The sequence below is a fragment of the Etheostoma spectabile genome, unplaced genomic scaffold, assembly GCF_008692095.1.
Source record: "Etheostoma spectabile isolate EspeVRDwgs_2016 unplaced genomic scaffold, UIUC_Espe_1.0 scaffold00018867, whole genome shotgun sequence".
In the NCBI taxonomy this organism is placed as follows: Eukaryota; Metazoa; Chordata; class Actinopteri; order Perciformes; family Percidae; genus Etheostoma; species Etheostoma spectabile.
The window spans coordinates 41,888-60,278 of record NW_022604531.1 but is presented as its reverse complement, the minus strand read 5'-3'; the positions used below and the strand labels follow the sequence as shown (position 1 = coordinate 60,278).

Below are 18,391 nucleotides of genomic sequence, written 5' to 3'. Positions count from 1 at the left end.
TGCAACCCGTAACCCTTTTGTTGCCACTGTCCCTCAAAATGTAAATCCCAAAATTTCCCTTCCCCTAAGTGTGAACAGCAGAGCAGAGTGGCACAGTGGAACCGTGCCGGGCCCATAACCCAGAGGTCGATGGATCAAAACCATCTTCTGCTAATTGCTATGCTTTGTATTAGCATCAAGTCTATTTCCAGTTTTGTCAATGGTTGGCCAGGTATCTGTTGCTGCAAGTGTCTTGAGTGAAATGTATCTAGCGGCTGAAAAGTAAGTTAATGGCATGTCAAGTTAAAATGGTAACTGCAATGCTGATACCTGTCGTAACACCCATAAAAGTGAAAAGAATGCATTAATATTTAAAACAAATTTATTTTGCATTTTTACGTAGGTGAAACGATTCCTCACAGTGGTGCTGGAGGCCAGGGTGGTGCCATCCAGAGTAACTATCTCTTTGGATAATGCTTCACGGAGGTGCTTGGGCCCCAGAGCAATAACTTCAGTTTATCTAGTTTAACATTAGAAAACTACAGGTTGTTTGTCTCTCAACTCTCAATAAGTTATTTACACTGCTGAAAAGCATTTCACATTTTTAAATTACTCCACTGCTAAAAGCATAATAAAGAAAATGTAAAAATATTCTATAATATAAATAGTTTAATTTTTTAGAGATATTTTATTTTTCCATTTCATTCTATGCTTCTATAACATGAACAAACAATTTTATTCACCTACAGTAGCACTACTGCTGTTGTTTTACAGTAAATACAGTAAATAAATGTAAATTAAATGTTACTACCCATAATGCAATGCATATTACAGTAGTGAACCAGAAAAGAAAGTTATCGTATTTTACGGTAAGTAACTGTAGAAATTACAGCAAAGTCTAACCGTGTTGGGAATGTACATAACTACAGCTCTGATTCAATACAGGACCAATGTCAGAGATCATATAGATCTTTCTGCAGACCTTAACCAGCTAAATACCAATTCCCATACCGGGAGTTGAACCCGGGCCACCTGGGTGAAAACTAGGAATCCTAACCACTAGACCATATGGGACTGAGTCCACATTAATAACAGGGATTTAATGAATCAATTCATAGTCTGGCTGGAAACAGGCCTTCTCTTCAACGTAAATGAAGAAGCTTCTTAAGAAAGTTTTATCTTGAAGCTTTTGAGTGTTCTTTAGGTTTTTATCTGCTTTAACTATTACCGGACAGCGGGGGCACGGAGCAGAGCAGAGCGGCCGTTAGGGAGGAATCCTCCTCCGTGTTCGGCTCCATTTTGAACTGGCGGTAAAAAACTTAACGTTGGAACTTTATGACAAATAGAAATGTTGACAGGTTGATTTCTGTTAATAACAAACACAACTATAGTCAATAGAAAAAAACAAAATATGACAAGCCATCTTGGTTCATCTTTCCACTGTTCCTACAATCACCACTCTGGTCTGGTTGGAAATTAAAGGATCTAAACTAAAAGGATGTTCCTCTTTAACTAAAAGGTCTATCTCTGTATGGATCCATCCCATAATGTTGTCACACACTTAAAATAATGATCTGAGTCTGTCAGCAGCAACAACACAACCTGTAGTGGATGCTGACTTTACCTTTAAAATTAGGAGTTTAAATAGAGACACAACAGGAAGAATAAATCCATCAAATCAAGTCCCCAATAATCAGCATGTGGCCTTGTTTTATTTCAGGTAGTCAGCATGGAGCTGTTCCACATTCCCAGACATTTAAAACGAGTCAATCATTGGCGTTATTCTACGAGTACAATGACACATACGCTGATTTGAAGGTGTCTGAGATACCAGGGCCGCCAAGCAATCCTTCAGGGGGCAGCAGGACGGCCCGATTCAGATCTCCAACGCAATGCTGCACTTTAAGCCTGGCTACAGTTCTTTCACCATCCAGCAGCGACAGGAAGTAAACAGTGTAAATGACATGCTAAAGGTGTCTCAAACTTTCTTATTTATCCGGCCACCCTTGAAGAGACCCGCGAGGAAGAACGCTCACATTCACTACAGCCAAGAATGTGGACAATGTGGAATGTGTCGGGAGCTGGATAAAGATGATGAAGGGACATCCATGTGAGGCGCTTTAGCAGGTGTGGATTAGTGGAGTCTGGAACACTGCTAGGTTGACGCGAGGGCACTGTATGTAAGTTTGGGATCCAAGCTTTAAATGAACATTTAATTAGGCTGACTGTTCACTTTATAATCTATATTTATTACTCTCACTAGGATGGTGTACTTTTTCAGTTGTGGCTTATAATAAAAACTAATAATTTATGAGAATGTCGGTAACAAACAGTAGAGGGCAGCAATACCCTATTAGCAACTAGTCAGCTAAATCAAAGCAGAAGAATGTGTTTCCATTGTAGTGTTTAATGCAAACACGTTATATTTCCTAGTCTTAAATGGCGTTACTGCTGGTCAGCCTTCAATGAGGAGAGAAGATCAGAATATAAGAACACAGCTATCAGGGCATGAGGAGGAGGAAACAGCTTGGCTCTGAAACTGTTGCACAACGAGGCAGAGTGAATGAGCTGGTGGGTTTAGGCTACTACTGCGAGAAAACTTTTCCACACTGATCACACCAGTACGGCTTCTCTCCAGTGTGAACACGCCGGTGGCTTTCAAGGTTCCACTCACAAAAATCTTTTCCCACATTGATCACAGCTGTATGGCTTTCTCTCCAGTGTGAATGCGCTGATGTATTTTTAGTTTATTCTGCACTGTGAAAGCTGCCCCACATTGATCACAGTTGTACGGCTTCTCTCCAGTGTGAATGCGTTGATGTGTTTTTAGGTAACTCCGTAGTGTGAAAACTGATCCACATTGATCACAGCTGTGTAGATTCTCTCCAGTGTGAACTCTCTGATGAATCTTTAAATATCCAGATGTTGTGAAGGATTTCTCACAGTGTTGACAGTGGTGACATTTGGGTCCCTCTCCTCTCCGTTTCTATAGCAACAGACAAACAGAGAGAGTTAGTGAACAACCTTCTTTAAACCCTGGATTTTCTCTTACTCACAATTTTAACTCTTAACTCAATAATTTATGACAAAATGAAGGAAAATATTACTGACATGTTTTAATGAAACCAAATGCACTCTTCATGTCCTGAAATATTCTAACTCTTTCAGGCAAACTTCAATAAAACAACTGCAATGCTGTAATGAAACAAGAAAGTGTGGCAGATGATGGTGGACCACCTGAATGCGTAAGCAGTCTACAAATATAATAGGAGCACTTTAAAAGTTAGCAGAAGATAATGTTACTCAGGAAATTATTATTAAGATAAAATAAAAACACTTATCTACAATGCTAGAATATGAAGCATAGCCTACATACCTCCCTCTAACTCTGTCTGTCTCTTGGATTCTGAAATCTAGAAACTACAAAAATAAGGAAATTGATCAACTAAATGTCCACTGTAGACATGACTGTAATAGTGTATTCATCAGTTTAAAAAAACGCAAAATATAATAGCGTAATGTAATAATATGTATAAAAACCATTGAAGTGTCCTCTCCCCTCACCCCAGGATGGCAGAAGTCTGCTCATTCTGTGAATGGGGGGTGACAAAAACCCCTCCCTCATGACCCTTTTGACCAAGCACCTAAACACTGTTGGAGCTAAACCTTGCTCCGGTCTCAGGGTGTAGTCAATTAGTAGTCAGAATCTCAGATGTTGATGTGTGAATCCTTTTTATTACGTAGAATATTCTAGAGACAAATACAGAGTCAAACTATCCCAGCTCTCCCCCAAATTTGTCTGGCTCTTTGGCTCTTACACCCTTAGATTTATCCACAAAGGGTGGGGTCTCCAGGTCACAGTGATGTGATGTGTTTGTGTGCTTATTCGTTATCTTTTCAGTTGGAATGAGACTGAAAGTTTTTGACCCTCAGTTCAGGACTTGCAAAGCAAAAGATCAGTGAGCTTTTAAAGAGGGACTGAAACCAGACTCAAGATGCGTCCCTAACAATCAATTACTTCCGACACATTTAGGAGAGGCTGGATTATAATGGAATGTACCAGACCACCTTATCTTAGAGATAAGGAGTATTGCAAAACAACTTAATGCATGACCAACATGTCTTCTTTTATATTGAAAAAATGCTTTTGCCTTTTGGCTTAAATGTATAATCTATATTGCAACTCACTCACAGTGTTTAAACACATATAACATTTTAAATTCCAACAACACACATCCCTACTTGACTATTTCCTGCCATTAAACCTCTCACACATTACCACACAATCATCATGGTACACTTTAACTTTAACATCCTGTATGGCACCACGCCCTCTTCTCTCCCTCAAACCTTTACCATAACCTCACAGGGAGGGGGGGGGGAGACTTCTAGCAAGCATAACCTTTTATGCATCAGTGGCCTCCTATTAAACCACTTCCTCAATTTACTGCACACAGCTTTTTTTGCATTGTTGCCAAAAATAACTTTAACTGCTGATAATCTATAATCATGTCTACAACAAAAGAAATATCTCAACACAAAATGCATTTATGATCATTAAATTAAGAAATCAGAGCCTGTGTTGCCTAGTCTAAGTGTAGGACTAACTACCTGTTTTTAAAACTGCAGAGGACGTTATATATTATCCTTTATCACTGACTCATTTAGCACTGTATCAGCCTTTTCTAATGATCTCAGCAACTGTCATACTATACTCACCAGACTTCTAACAACAATATGACCAGCAGTTTGTTAGTAATCATAGAGGCAACGTAACAGCACAGATGACTGTCACATGGATAATTATTTAAATAATGATCACAATGTTAAAATAATATCAGTACTTAACTGAACAGCAGAAGGTTCCTGTTGTATATTAATGCAGGCTAATTATAACAATAAGAAGGTAAAAGCACTGCTGAGTGAACAAAGACTGCAGGATTTATAAATCCTGGCTGTTAGCCTGGTCAGGAGCAGGCTAGCTGTTAGCCTGGCTGTTAGCCTGGTCAGGAGCAGGCTAGCTGTTAGCCTGGCTGTTAGCCTGGTCAGGAGTAGGCTAGCTGTTAGCCTTGTTTATACATCCAGAAACCCTGGAAAAGCCCAGCTTAATCCACTATCTAGGTCTTGTGAAACAGCTTCTTAGTTTAGACTGGTTGTTGTGTCCTGAACACTGACCTGAACATGGCTGGTACCAGAGACTGGGCCTGCTGCTGGTCCTCTGGGGACCTGGTTGGTCCACTGCTCCGGGTCCAACTCAACCAACTCAACCAGTTCTACAATAGCTTTGATTGCCCTGCTTCTGCTGCAATGCATTCATCTAGCAGCAAAAGTACCCAAACACAAGCACTGACTTGAGTTATGTATTCAGTAAGTGCTACTTGTTGGGGTAGTTTTAATAACCTCTAAAGTCCAGGATTTCCTCCATAATAAATGTTTAAAAGGGATATTCTCCTTGGTTACTGGTTGAACAATGCTGAAATGTTTTCTAAGTCATTCCCATTACCCTAACTTTAGCATTGACTTGACTGTTGAATTCAGTAAGTGCTACTTGTTGGGGCAGTTGAACATGGCAATGCTACAGACTAACTGAAGATGGATGTCATTGTAATCACATTCAGATCATCTCAAATGGAGACAGTGATGATTATTGGGTTCATAAGTGCTTCTCTTTGGGGTTGTCTTGGTTGTGAGGTCATCATCAGACACTAACACATGCAGAGCAAGTACATTTCAGCAGTTGTCCACCCCTGGCTGAATAAATAAAAGAGTGGGAGTTTTGGAATAGATATTTAGCACTAACTGGTACTTTCTATTACTGAATGAGCTCTGTCCGGAGGAAAAAAGAGTTGCCCCAAAGAAAGTTATTGGACTCTAATTGACCACTCATAGACTGTTAATGGCATACATTGGGATGATGGTTGTCTATTCATGAAGCCTTTCCTTACTTACAATAGACATGACCACTGAAACTTGATCAAAAAGAAGGTGGAGTTGAGTGGAAATGGCTGGATTCAGTATTTAAGATGGCACATCTGTGTAAGGAACCACTTCCACAGCACAGAAGATGCCAGAAGAAACATTGGTACTACGGAGAAGATCACGAGCAAAGAAGGTTGCTTACTGTAAGACTTTGACGTTGGTCTAACTCAAGCATTGGCATTGGATTGATTTTAGTTAGTGCTAATCTATGGGTTTTTTCTGACAACTGATTCCCAGTATTTTATCTAAAGACTTAACAGTAACAGCTATTTTACGTTGTAATACTAGTTGGACAAAGCTAAAATGTGTTATAATTCATTCTAGATTGTGTCTCTTGATAAATGCTTGTTTTGGTAAGTCATTCTTATTACTCTAACTTCAGCATTGACTTAACTGTTGAATTCAGTAAGTGCTACTTGTTGGGGTAGTTGAACATGGCAATGCTAAAAATCTAACTGAAGATGGATGTCATTGTTATCACATTCAGATCATCTCAAATGGAGACACTGATGATTAATGGGTTCATAAGTGCTTCTCTTTGGGGTTGTCTTGGTAGTGAGTTCATCACCTGTCATATATCTGAACAAATGCAGAGACAGGCTATTTCACAATACTTCCCAACACTCGTAACATGCATTCATCTGGCACCAGAACTACCCAAACACAAGCACTGACTTGAGTTATGTATGCAGTAAGTACTACTTGTTGGGGTAGTTTTGCTGGCCTCTAAAGTCCAGGATTTCCTCCATAAATAAATGTTTAAAAGGGATATTCTCCTTGTTTACTGGCTGAACAATGCTGAAATGTTTTCTAAGTCATTCCTATTACTCTAACTTTAGCATTGACTTGACTGTTGAATTCAGTAAGTGCTACTTGTTGGGGCAGTTGGACATGACAATGCTACAGACTAACTGAAGATGGATGTCATTGTAATCATATTCAGATCATCTAAAATGGAGACACTGATGATTGTTGTGTTCATAAGTGCTTCTCTTTGGGGTTGTCTTGGTTGTGAGTTCATCATCAGACATATCACTGAACAAATGCAGAGACAGTCTATTTCACAATTCTTCCCAACACTAGTAAACTGAAATCATCTGACAGCAAAACTACCCAAACACAAGCACTGACTTGAGTCATGTATGCAGTAAGTGCTACTTGTTGGGGTAGTTTTGCTGACCTCTGAAGTCCAGGATTTCCTCCATGAAGAAATGTTTAAAAGGATATTCTTCCTGGTTAATGGTTGAACAATGTTAAAATGTTATTACTATTACCCTAACTTTAGTATTGACTTGACTGTTGAATTCAGTAAGTGCTACTTGTTGGGGCAGTTGAACATGACAATGCTACAGACTGTAAATGAAGATGGGTGTCATTGTAATCACATTCAGATCATCTCAAATGGAGACACTGATGATTAATGGGTTCATAAGTGCTTCTCTTTGGGGTTGTATTGGTAGTGAGTTCATCATCAGACACTAACACATGCAGAACAACTACATTTCACCAGTTGTCCCACCGCTAGCTAAATAAATAAAAGAGTGGGAGTTTTGGAATAGATATTCAGCACTAACTGGTACTTTCAAATGCTGAACGAGCTCTATCTGGAGGAAAAAGGAGTTGCCCCAAAGAAAGTTATTGGACTCTAATTGACCACTCATAGACTGTTAATGGCATACGTTGGGATGATGGTTGTCTATTCATGAAGCCATTCCTTACTTACAATAGACAAGACCACTGAAACTTGATCAAAAAGAAGGTGTGGTTGAGTGGAAATGGCTGCATTCAGTATTTAAGATGGCACATCTGTGTAAGGAACCACTTCCACAACACAGAAGATGCCAGAAGAAACATTGGGACTATGGAGAAGATCATGGGCAAAGAAGGTTGCTTATTGTAAGACTTTGACGTTGGTCTAACTCAAGCATTGGCATTGGATTGATTTTAGTTAGTGCTAATCTATGGGGTTGTTTTTCTGACAACTGATTCCCAGTATTTTATCGAAAGACTTAACAGTAACAGCTATTTTACGTTGTATTACTAGTTGGACAATGCTAAAATGTGATTTAATTCATTCTAGATTGTGTCTCTGGGTAAATGATTGTTTTGGTAAGTCATTCTTATTACTCTACCTTTAGCATTGACTTGACTGTTGAATTCAGTAAGTGCTACTTGTTGGGGCAGTTGAACATGACAATGCTAAATACTAATTTTAGATGGATGTCATTGTAATCACATTCAGATCACCTCAAATGGAGACACTGATGATTATTGTGTTCATAAGTGCTTCTCTTTGGGGTTGTCTTGGTAGTGAGTTCATCATCAGACATATCTCTGAACAAATGCAGAGTCAGGCTAATTCACAGTTCTTCCCAACACAAGTAAAATGCATTCATCTGGCACCAGAACTACCCAAACCCAAGCACTGACTTGAGTTGTGTATGCAGTAAGTGCTACTTGTTGGGGTAGTTTTTCTGACCTCTAAAGTCCAGGATTTCCTCCATAAAGAAATGTTTAAAAGGGATATTCTCCTTGGTTACTGGTTGAACAATGCTGAAATGTTTTCTAAGTCATTCCTATTACCCTAACTTTAGCATTGACTTGACTGTTGAATTCAGTAAGTGCTACTTGTTGGGGCAGTTGAACATGACAATGCTACAGACTGTAAATGAAGATGGATGTCATTGTAATCACATTCAGATCACCTCAAATGGAGACACTGATGATTATTGTGTTCATAAGTGCTTCTCTTTGGGGTTGTCTTGGTAGTGAGTTCATCATCAGACATATCACTGAACAAATGCAGAGACAGGCTATTTCACATTTCTTCCCAACACTAGTAAAATGCATTCATCTGGCACCAGAACTACCCAAACCCAAGCACTGACTTGAGTTATGTATGCAGTAAGTGCTACTTGTTGGGGTAGTTTTGCTGACCTCTGTAGTCCAGGATTTCCTCCAAGAAGAAAATTGTAAAAGGATATTCTTCCTGGTAACTGGTTGAACAATGCTAAAATGTTATTACTATTACCCTAACTTTAGTATTGACTTGACTGTTGAATTCAGTAAGTGCTACTTGTTGGGGCAGTTGAACATGACAATGCTACAGACTAACTGAAGATGGATGTCATTGTAATTACATTCAGATCACCTCAAATGGAGACACTGATGATTGTTGTGTTCATAAGTGCTTCTCTTTGGGGTTGTCTTGGTAGTGAGTTCATCATCAGACATATCACTGAACAAATGCAGAGATAGTCTATTTCACAATTCTTCCCAACACTAGTAAAATGAAATCATCTGACAGCAAAACTACCCAAACACAAGCACTGACTTGAGTCATGTATGCAATAAGTGCTACTTGTTGGGGTAGTTTTGCTGACCTCTGAATTCTAGGATTGCCTCCAAGAAGAAAGTTGTAAAAGGATATTCTTCCTGGTTACTGGTTGAACAATGCTAAAATGTTATTACTATTACCCTAACTTTAGTATTGACTTGACTGTTGAAGTCAGTAAGTGCTACTTGTTGGGGCAGTTGAACATGACAATGCTACAGAGTGTAAATGAAGATGGATGTCATTGTCATCACTTTCAGATCATCTCAAATGGAGACACTGATGATTAATGGGTTCATAAGTGCTTCTCTTTGGGGTTGTCTTGGTAGTGAGTTCATCACCAGACACTAACACATGCAGAACAAGTACATTTCACCAGTTGTCCCACCGCTAGCTAAATAAATAAAAGAATGGGGGTTTTGGAATAGATATTCAGCACTAAGTGGTACTTTCTAATGCTGAATGAGCTCTATCTGGAGGAAAAAGGAGTTGCCCCAAAGAAAGTTATTGGACCACTCATAGACTGGTAATGGCATACATTGGGATGATGGTTGTCTATTCATGAAGCCAATCCTTCCTTACAATAGACAACACCACTGAAACTTGATCAAAAAGAAGGTGGAGTTGAGTGGAAATGACTGCATTCAGTATTTAAGATGGCAAATCTGTGTAAGGAACCACTTCCACTGCTTCTATATCACTACACAGAAGATGCCAGAAGAAACATCGGGACTATGGAGAAGATCATGAGCAACAAAGGTTGCTTACTGTAAGACTTTGACTTTGGTCTAACTCGAGTTTTGGCATTGGATTGATTTTAGTTAGTGCTAATCTATGGGGTTGTTTTTCTGCCAACTGATTCCCAGTATTTTTCTAAAGACTTAACAGTAACAGCTATTTTACGTTGTATTGCTAGTTGGACAATGCTAAAATGTGTTATAATTCATTCTAGATTGTGTCTCTGGATAAATGCTTGTTTTGGTAAGTCATTCTTATTACTCTAACTTTAGCATTGACTTGACTGTTGAATTCAGTAAGTGCTACTTGTTGGGGCAGTTGAACATGACAATGCTTCAGACTGTAAATGAAGATGGATGTCATTGTAATCACATTCAGATCACCTCAAATGGAGACGCTGATGATTATTGTGTTCATAAGTGCTTCTCTTTGGGGTTGTCTTTGTAGTGAGTTTATCATCAGACATATCTCTGAACAAATGCAGAGACAGGCTAATTCACAATTCTTTCCAACACTAGTAAAATGCATTCATCTGGCACCAGAACTACCCAATCAATAAGCACTGACTTGAGTTGTGTATGCAGTAAGTGCTACTTGTTGGGGTAGTTTTGCTGACCTCTGAAGTCCAGGATTTCCTCCATAAAGAAATGTTTAAAAGGGATATTCTCCTTGGTTACTGGTTAAACAATGCTGACATTTTTTCTAAGTCATTCCTATTACTCTAACTTTAGCATTGACTTGACTGTTGAATTCAGTAAGTGCTACTTGTTGGGGCAGTTGAAAATGACAATGCTACAGACTAACTGAAGATGGATGTCATTGTTATCACATTCAGATCATCTCAAATGGAGACACTGATGATTAATGGGTTCATAAGTGCTTCACTTTGGGGTTGTCTGGGTAGTGAGTTCATCATCAGACACTAACAAATGCAGAGCATGTACATTTCAGCTGTTGTCCACCTCTGGCTAAATAAATAAAAGAATGGGAGTTTTGGAATAGATACTTAGCACTAACTGGTACTTTCTATGCTGAATGAGCTCTATCTGGAGGAAAAAGGAGTTGCCCCAAAGAAAGTTATTGGACTCTAATTGACCACTCATAGACTGTTAATGGCATACATTGGGATGATGGTTGTCTATTCATGAAGCCATTCCTTACTTACAATAGACAAGACCACTGAAACTTGATCAAAAAGAAGGTGGAGTTGAGTGGAAATGGCTGGATTAAGTATTTAAGATGGCAAATCTGTGTAAGGAACCACTTCCACGGCTTCTAGATCACAACACAGAAGATGCCAGAAGAAACATTGGGACTTTGGAGAAGATCACGAGCAAAGAAGGTTGCTTACTGTAAGACTTTGACGTTGGTCTAACTCAAGCATTGGCATTGGATTGATTTTAGTTAGTGCTAATATATGGATTGTTTCTGACAACTGATTCCCAGTATTTTATCTAAAGACTTAACAGTAACAGCTATTTTACGTTGTATTACTAGTTGGACAATGCTAAAATCGTTTATAAGTCATTCTAGATTGTGTCTCTGGGTAAATGATTGTTTTGGTAAGTCATTCTTATTACTCTAACCTTAGCATTGACTTGACTGTTGAATTCAGTAAGTGCTACTTGTTGGGGTAGTTGAACATGACAATGCTACAGACTGTAAATGAAGATGGATGTCATTGTAATCAATTCAGATCATCTCAATGGAGACACTGATGATTATTTGGTTCATAAATGCTTCTCTTTGTGGGTTGTCTTGGTAGTGAGTTCACCATAAGACACTACATTCAGAGCAAGTACATTTCAGCTGTTGTCCACCGCTAGCTAATAAATAAAAGAATGTGATTTTGGAATAGATATTCCGCACTAACTGGTACTTTCTAATGCTGAATGAGCTCTATCTGGAGAAAAGGAGTTGGCCCCCAAGAAAGTTATTGACTCTAATTGACCACTCATAGACTGTTAATGCATACATTGGATGATGGTTGAACAATGCTGAAATGTTTTCTAAGTCATTCCTATTACCCTAACTTTAGCATTGACTTGACTGTTGAATTCAGTAAGTGCTACTTGTTGGGGCAGTTGAACATGACAATGCTACAGACTGTAAATGAAGATGGATGCCATTGTTATCACATTCAGATCATCTCAAATGGAGACACTGATGATTAATGGGTTCATAAGTGCTTCTCTTTGTCTTGGTTGTGAGTTCATCATCAGACACTAACAAATGCAGAGCAAGTACATTTGATTGATTGATTGATTGATATATTTTATTTCGAACATGCAAGAGAAAGTGTATACAATAAAAAATAATAATAAAATAAATAATAAACAAAAAAATTAGAGAAACATAACAAACAAAGTATCCTTCTTTAACTCTATTACATGTGCGAAAAGGAGTAAAAAGTAAAACTTATGTACTCCTACCCCTTTAATTCTTGCATGCTTTACAATATTTATAATTATGTGCTATATATGATATATTATATATATATACACATACCTACACAAATACATACCACACACACATGTACAATACACACAATTACAGATACATACATTTACATACATAGCCACATACATATACACATACCACACACACATCATATATATATATATATATATACACATATACATACCACACATATATATACATATATACACCACATACATACATACATATACCACACACACACCTACCCTCATATATATATATAAATAAAAACAAACAAAAAACACAAACAAAACTTTCTACAGTGCTTCTTATACTTTCTAAAACTAATTTCTTTGTACATTTTTTTGAAAAGGAATATGTTTGGGCATTGCTTTAGGTTCTTATTTAGTTTGTTCCACAATTTACTCCGCGCATTGATAAACATAATCTTTCCTTGATGTTCTACATCTATTAATCTTAAAATTTCCTCTTCCCCTAAATCGTACCCTCCCTCCCTTTCAGTGAACATCTTTTGAATATTCCCAGGCAATAGGCTATTTCTTGCTTTGAACATGAATACTGCAGTTTGATATTTAATTAATCATGATATTTTAGCAATTTAGACATTAGAATAATGAATTAGTATGATCCCGAATCCGGCGTTGTGAATGATTCTTATTGCTCTTTTTTGCATAATGACTAGTGGCTGTAGTGAGTGTTGATAAGTGTTTCCCAAACCTCTACACAGTAATTAAATAAGGTAACAGTAGTGAGCAGTATAGGATGTGAAGTGATTTGGGTTCCAGAATGTGCTTAGCTCTTGCTAGGACTGAAATACTTCTGGACAGTTTGGTTTTGATGTGTTTTTATGTGAGGCTTCCAGCAATCTTGTCATCTATGATCACTCCCAGGAATTTATTTTCATATACTCTTTCTATGCTAACCCCCTCTATCTGTATCTCTGCCTGATGCTTTGACTTACAGTTTCCAAATACCATGAATTTAGTTTTACTCAAATTTATTGATAACCTGTTTATGTCAACCATTGTTTAATTTTCTTGAATTCTAAAGTGATTAACTCCAAGAGTTGCTGTAAGTTGTCCCCTGATCCAAATATGTTTGTATCATCTGCAAATAATACAAAATTCAATACTAGATACTTTACAAATATCATTGATATATAATAGAAATAACTTTGGTCCCAACACTGACCCTGGGGACACCACAAGCAACGCCCAGACATTCAGACAATAATCTCCCATCTTCACAAATTGTTTTCTGTCTCTCAGATAACTACTTATCCAGTCTAGAGCTACCCCCCTGATCCCGATTCGTTCCAGTTTACTGATTATATTTCGTGATTTATTGTATCAAATGCTTTTTTTTGATCAATGAAAACCCAACTGCATATTTCTTTTTATCTGTGGAGTTTGTGATTTCTTCAATGAGTTCTGTTAGTGCTAGTGAGGTTGATCTATTCTTTCTGAATCCATATTGGCTGTCAGTGAGTAGTTTATTTTATCAATAAATTTCTCTAATCTGTTGTTAAATAATTTTTCTAAAATTTTTGAAAATTGTGACAGTAAGAGACAGGCCTGTAGTTTGTGAAGTGGTGTTTATTTCCAGTTTTGTATAGAGGAATGACTTTTGCTATTTTCATTTTTGTTGGAAATTTACCGGTTAAAAATGATAAATTGCAGATGTTCGTTGGGTTTGGCGATCCCCTCTATTACTTTTGTATAATTTTTATATCTATTCCATCGTGATCCATGGATGGTTTGTTTTTGCATTCTTTAACAATATCAATTATTTCTTTTCATCTACTGCTGTCAGAAATATTGAACTGGATTTCTTTCTATTATCTCTTATATGTACTTTCTAAAGACTGTGGAACCGGATTTGTTCAGCTAAGTTTGGTCCCACATTTGCAAAAAATTATTGAAGTTATTAACCACATCCTCCATGTTAATATTTTTATCATTATCGATGAAGTAATGGGGATAAGTATAAGTAGACTGTCTATTATTATTTTTAATAATATTATTTAAAATGTTCCACATACCTTTATAATGTTTTTATTATATCTAATAGTTTTGTATAGTATTCTTTTTTACAAGATCTCATAATATTAGTTAACTTATTCTTATATTTCTTATATTTATTTTCTGTCTCTATGGTTCTGTGTTTTATAAATTCTCTATAAAGTGTATTTTTCTTTTTACAGGCGTTTTGTAATCCCTTGGAAATCCACGGTCTATCATTTAGTTTTTGTTTTCTGCTATATATTTTCGTTGGACAATTTTTATCATATAATAATTTAAATATTCTTAGGAATTCTTTCAGCTGTTGTTCACCGCTGGCTAAATAAATAAAAGAATGGGAGTTTTGGAATAGATATTTAGCACTAACTGGTACTTCCTAATGCTGAATGAGCTCTATCTGGAGGAAAAAGGAGTTGCCCCAAAGAAAGTTATTGGACTCTAATTGACCACTCATAGACTGTTAATGGCATACATTGGGATGATGGTTGTCTATTCATGAAGCCATTCATTACTTACAATAGAAAAGACCACTGAAACTTGATCAAAAAGAAGGTGGGGTTGAGTGGAAATTAGGGATGAGCGAGTACAGCATTATCTGTATCTGTATCTGTTTACCACATGAATGATCTGTATCCGGATCCATACTCGGACTGGGCGGGGCCTAAACCGGAAGTGGTCAGATTTAACCAGGAAGTGGGTCAGGTTCTCTTGAAATGTGCGGGGCTTTAACCGGTATGTTATTTAAGCATGCAATTGATATGAGTTGATCAAAAATGTTTATATTTATTGCTGATTAGAAAACTATTTACATGACAGCATCGAGCTTCAGATCAATGGTGTTGTCATGGTAACAAACAAACTATATACAGAACGTTTTGCAACAATGAATACAACACATGCGGTTGCAATTATGAAGTTTTTAATTTTTTATTTTTTGATGATCAGTGTGATTTTTTTGGTTTTTGGTTCTTTTTTTATTTTTTTATTTTTTTATTTCCACACAAGGTATGTTTTGTGTGGGGTGTGTGTTGGTGTGTGTGAGTAGAGAGAGCACACACAGAGAGAGAGGGCGGGGGGCAGCTGACAGTAAAAAAAAATAAAAATCTCCGATGGCAGAGACGCACGGGAGTCACAGTACAAACGCTGCTGTTCAAACAGCTTTAGTTAGACGTGGGTGTTTTTATGGTTTGTGTTATGTTTTCCATTGTTTTTAAGTGTCTTTGCATATATTGTACTCATTTACTGTGAAGCACTTTGTGATTTTTATCTTGAAAGGTGCTATATAAATACATCTTACTTACTTACTTACTACTTTAACCAGCAGCCGTCTGATTGACTGACGGAGCGGAGAGAGCGAGAGAGAGCGAGAGAGAGCGCATTTCTCCATGTTCTGTGTGGTGTGATTGATCCGAGCGGTTTGTAGGCGTGGGGGGGGGGGGATTATCATATCACAGACGCTGCACGGCCAGTTGAGGAGCTTTATTCAATCCGAGCACGGATATTGACTCATATTACTCGGATAATACTTGTACTCGGCAAAAGTGCTTTATCCGTACCGGATACTCGTTTCAGCCGGATACTCGATCACCCCTTGTGAAATGGCTGCATTTAGTATTTAAGATGGCACATCTGTGTAAGGACCACTTCCACAACACAGAAGATGCCAGAAGAAACATCGGGACTTGGAGAAGATCATGAGCAAAGAGGTGCTTACTGTAAGACTTTGACGTTGGTCTAACTCAAGCATTGGCATTGGATTGATTTTAGTTAGTGCTAATCTATGGGGTTGTTTTTCTGACAACTGATTCCCACTATTTTATCTAAAGACTTAACAGTAACAGCTATTTTACGTTGTATTACTAGTTGGACAAAACTAAAATCTGTTATAATTCATTCTAGATTGTGTCTCTGGGTAAATGATTGTTTTGGTAAGTCATTCTTATTACGCTAACTTTAGCATTGACTTGACTGTTGAATTCAGTAAGTGCTACTTGTTGGGGCAGTTGAACATGATAATGCTAAATACTAACTGAAGATAGATGTCATTGTAATCACATTCAGATCACCTCAAATGAAGACACTGATGATTGTTGTGTTCATAAGTGCTACTCTTTGGGGTTGTCTTGGTAGTGAGTTCATCATCAGACATATCTCTGAACAAATGCAGAGACAGGCTAATTCACAATTCTTCCCAACACTAGTAAAATGCATTCATCTGGCACAAGAACTACCCAATAACTAACAATAAGCACTGACTTGAGTTGTTTATGCAGTAAGTGCTACTTGTTGGGGTAGTTTTACTGACCTCTAAAGTCCAGGATTTCCTCCATAAAGAAATGTTTAATGTTTTCTAAGTCATTCCTATAGCCCTTTAGGGACTGAGATGCTGCGGCCAGCAACAAAGAACATTATCAGGAATTAGACGGACCACCAACAAAGCACTGGATGCAGACTCTGGATGGCTGGACTCAGCTAAGACTCTGGATAGTTGGACGTCAGTTAAGACCCTGGATGGCTGGACTGCACAGTAACAAGAACTCCAGCCCGCTGCACAGCACAAAGGCTCCGGCTTGCTGTACAGCACTGAGAGCTCCGACCCTCTGCACAGCACCGGCTCTGTACCACTGGGCAGCAATGGCCCTAGTTCCTGGACAACATGTTCTCCAATAAAGATGCTCACAAAACTCCGTACTTGTCAACTTAAGTCATTTAGTTAGCTAAGCGTTCAGAGGATGTGGGGAATAGCAAGTTAAGAACAGGTTTTTGAAGGACTTGCCACAGACACTGAATGCAGCAGTAATATGTCTACTGTGTACAAACACATGGTAACTTTACATGTGTTGACAATAAAGATGCTCACAAAACGCTTTACTTGAGATAACGTTTCTTGCGCACATTCATTTTCTCTTAAATATAAAGAACATTTAAGTTCTTTATTCCCAATCTCATGTCTCCGACATTAGTTCCAGATGAAAACACTAGTTGGATTTGAACCCACGCCTCCAGTGGAGACTGCAACCTGAACGCCTTGGACACTCAGCCATCCAGACTGATCCAACAGATGTTCCGAAGGACCTGTCTCAAAATGATAATATAGTAAATCAAATTTGAATAGTAGTTTATAGTAGATATAGTAGTTCTCAGTCACCTGACCTGTCTCGGGAGACCCCCTGTTTTATTTATCATGCCATTATATGTACGTATTATATGCCAGTATATGTACGTTCCACCATATATACATCAACTTTCTTTTTGATTTATCATCACAATTCATTATGGCATAGACTTTCTTTTTAATAAATGCATATACCCATCAACTTTCTTTTAGATTAATGCATATACACATCAACTTTCTTTTAGATAATGCATAACACATCAACTTTTTTATTAAGCATATACACATCAACTTCTTTTTGATTTATCATCACTATTCATTATGTCATCATTACAATTCATTATGATATCAACTTTCTTTTTAATAAATGCATATACAAATCAAATTTCTTTTAGATTAATGCATATACACATCAACTTTCTTTTACATTACTGCATATACACATCAACTTTCTTTTAGATTCATCATCACCATTCATTATGTCATTATCACTATTCATTATGTCATCATCACAATTCATTATGACATCAACTTTCTTTTATATTACTGCATATACACTAGGGGTGATCCGAGTACCGGGCTGAAACGAGTATCCGGTACGGATAAAGCACTTTTGCCGAGTACAAGTATTATCTGAGTAATATGAGTCAATATCCGTGCTCAGATTGAATAAAACTCCTCAACTGCCGCGCAGTGTTCTGTGATAATCACAGCGCCCCCCCCCCCCCGCCTACAAACCCGCTCGGATCACACACACACACAAAC

General features: G+C 37.7%; 1 non-coding gene across 1 annotated transcript; it reads right to left on the bottom strand.

Annotated features, from left to right (window-relative positions):
• Window positions 1–981: 981 nt before the first annotated feature.
• trnae-uuc (transfer RNA glutamic acid (anticodon UUC)) lies at window positions 982–1,053 on the bottom strand. The gene has a single exon. It is a non-coding gene; the product is annotated as a tRNA-Glu (tRNA).
• Between the last annotated feature and the right edge of the window lie 17,338 nt (window positions 1,054–18,391).